This window comes from Thamnophis sirtalis, unplaced genomic scaffold (genome assembly GCF_051295495.1).
Source record: "Thamnophis sirtalis isolate CommonGarterSnake01/CBP01778 unplaced genomic scaffold, rThaSir2_p1.2 scaffold_2, whole genome shotgun sequence".
NCBI lineage: Eukaryota > Metazoa > Chordata > Lepidosauria > Squamata > Natricidae > Thamnophis > Thamnophis sirtalis.
In genome coordinates, this window is record NW_028261382.1 from 52398272 (window position 1) to 52401740 (window position 3469).

The following is a 3469-nucleotide window of genomic DNA, read 5'->3' on the forward strand; positions in this document are numbered from 1 at the left end:
GAAGAGGAGTAGAAGGATGGAAGAAGGATGGAAGGAGGAGAAGAGGAAGCAAAAGGAGGAGGGAGGAGGAGGAGGGGAGAAAAGGAAGAAAGAGAAGGAGAGGAAGAAGAAGAGGAAGGAAAAGAAGAAGTAGGAAGAGAAGAGAAGAAGGAGGAGAAGGATGGAAGGAGAAGGACCATAGAAAGAAGAGGAAGAAGCGGAAGTGGAAGGAGGAAAAGGAGAGTAGAAGAGTGGAAGGAGGATAGAAGGAGGATAGGAGAATAGGAGGATGAAAAGGAGAAAGAGAAGGAAGAGGAAGAGTAGAAGGATGGAAGAAGGAGAAGACGCAAAGGAGATTCAGTTTTAAATTTACTGAACCTAACATCTTTAATTTAAAACAAAAAAAAAACCCCGCCTTGCTTCGAATGATTTATTTGCTACGCTGCTCCAATCCTAATTTCTCAGTTCTGGATTAAAACCCAAAGCACCTCCAATCAGCCCTAAAGGCCTGTGAGATCTCTCGGTGGCAGGGATGAGCAGATCCCAGAGTGACTTCTGCTGCAGAGATCACTTGGGGTCCTTCTGCAGCCTCCCTCCTTCCCCCATCTTTCCCCTGCACCCCTTTTCCCCCTCCTGCCAGTCAAGCTGATCCTTCCTCCCAACCTCGCCCATGCTGGCTTTGCCCATGCTGGCAAGCTGCAGACGTGCCCCCACCCCCCACATCAACAGCATCTTCTTCTCCCCCCCCCCCCCATCCATCTTTTCACCTTCCACGATGAACTTCTGAGCGTAGCGCTTAAGATTCTTCCGTTTGATGGAGCAGAAGCTAGCCGGGAAGCAGCCTTCGGAGAGGAGGCGGAAAATATCCTCAAACTTGCTGGTGGGACTGCAGCAAGACCCTTCGCCGGCCACCTCCTCCTCTTCTTCCTCCTCCTCCTCCTCCTCGGCCACTTGCAAGGCAGAGTCCATGTTGCCAGGGAGAGTCCAGCCGGGCCTGGGGACTGGCTTCCAGAGGCTACAGGGGTTGAAGACTGCTGTTGGGCTGCAGCTGGAAAGCTCTCTCCCTTTTATCCAGGAACTGCAGCTGTGCAGATGGGCTTTGGCGTAAGGGACGAGGGACAAGTATCCCCCTTGCTTTGCAAAGCTGTCGGGGAGGGCTCTTTCCTGCTGTTTGCAGCTGGATGGGGATGCTCTGGGTAGATCTGGTGCCACCTCCTTTGGGGCACTGGGGAGGGCAAGGAGTTGACATTTTACAGAGTTAACTCTTAGAAGAATTAAGTTAGGTTAAGTTAAGTTAAGTTTATTTTATTTATATGCCACCCTTTCCCCCCCCCCAAAGGGGACTCAGGTTCGCGCCCAGCCGCCTTGTTCAGGATAACCCGTTCCCTCCTAAATAGGAGGGATATGAGCGATCCTTTGCAAGGCAGAGCTGAGGATTACGTCCAATTCCTCGCGGATAAAGTTGAATGAATTAGAGTATTCATTAAAGCTTTCAATTAATAAGAGTTCACGGAGCAATTAATCAATGCCTCCAGTTGTCGTGAATGCTCCAACACTGGAGGTTTTCAAGAAGAGATTGGACAATCCTTTGCCTGAAGTGGTGTAGGGTTTCCTATTTGAGCAGGGGGTTGGACTAGAAGACCTCCAAGGTCCCTTCCAACTCTGTTATTCACTTCTCTTCTAAATTCTCTTCTAATTCTATTCCTTTTTCTATTCTATTCTATTTCTAATTCTATTCTATTCCAATTCTATACCAATTCTTTTTTTTTAATTTTTATTTTAAACACATCAACAAAAACAAAGACATGACTTAAAACAACATAGGAACAAGAAGTTCCATCATATATCATACAGCAATTCCGTATCGGTTTCTTTACAGTTAGTGTTTTTTCCCTTCTATACATTTCTATCTTGCATTCATGGTCCCCTTATTCGTTATCCCTTTTTATGTACTATTCTATATTTATTTATACTTAGCTATTTATAACAAAATATTGTTTACCTGTATTATGCTTTATATTCTTACTATCATTTATTACATACAATTACAGATATACATTCAAATAGTTATTCTTTTTCTCTGCCATTCTTATATTTTTGTTATTCCGTTTAAAAGGTTATAATATACAGTTTGGGTTGCTTTGTTTACCATCCCTTGTAACACCACCTTATTTTCCCTTTCTTTTTTCCCTCCCTTCCTTCTCTACTTCCTTCCTTCCTCCTCTCCTTCCCCTTCTTTCTTCCCTTACCTCTCCCCTACTCCTACTCTCCCTCTTCCCCTTCCTACTCTCTCTCCTTCTCTTTCTCTCCCTTCCACCCTCCTCTCCTTTCCTTTTCCTTTTTCCCTCCCTCCCTTCTCTACTTCCTTCCTTCCTCCTCTCCTTCCCCTTCCTACCCTCCTCTCCTTTCCCTTTCTTTTTTCCCCTCCCTCCCTTCTCCCTTCCTTCCTCCTCTCCTTCCCCTTCCTTCTTCCCTTACCTCTCCCCTACTCCTACCCTCTCTCCAATTCTATACCAATTCTATTTCTGTTATTCCCATTCCCTATTCCATTTCCAATTCCTATTACTACTCCGACTCCTATTCCATTCTATTCTATTCATGCAGCCTCCAGGAATAATCCTTGCTAAGCCCACCAAAAGGAAAACCAGTCCAACTGAGAGAGGGAAGCTTTGGCTGTTTCCCCGAATTCAAGGATTTATTTTGCACAACTCAAGGCAATGTGCAACATGGAGATTTGCTCCCTGTTCATCCTTTTCTGCATGACTGTGAAATGATCTTCCCTTCTCCCATCTGTGTTTTGGGGAAGATGCACAAAAGAATAACTGGTAGCAAGAGTGGAAATCTGATTCACCCATAAATTGCAATTGTCCTGTGGCTTGGCTTAGCCTCTTGTGGGTAGCCACCGGCAGTGCCTTATAAGCAACGGTTGGTGGGTCGACCCAAGGTAACTGGGGCTTAATCCTTAACCCAGATTGAAGCAAACCATGCCATAGCAATCTCCCCCCCACTCAAAGTTGGCAACTTTTAAGATAAGCCAAGTTGAATTCTCCTGCAGTTCCTGGGCAAAAAGGATGGAGCTTCTTATAATTGCAACAAAGCCATCTTCAGTCCTTCCAGTCCCGGGCAGCTGGACTCTTGCCCGGCTGGAGAGGTGGACTCCAATTCCCAGAATCCCCAGCCAGTGCATTTAACTGCTGCTCAACAATTGACATTTCTCCTCGCACCAGGATCCAAAAAAACCCCACGCCACCTATTGAGAAAATATTCCCTTGTAATATTGTAATATTCTCTTGTATTCATGTCTGTTTCATGTATTCATCATCATAGTAAGAGCCGAGGTGGCGCAGTGGTTAAAATGCAGCACTGCAGGCTACTTCAGCTGACTGCAGTTCTGCAGTTCGGCTGTTCAAATCTCACCGGCTCAGGGTTGACTCAGCTTTCCATCCTTCCGAGGTGGGTGAAATGAGGACCCAGACTGTGGGGGCGATAT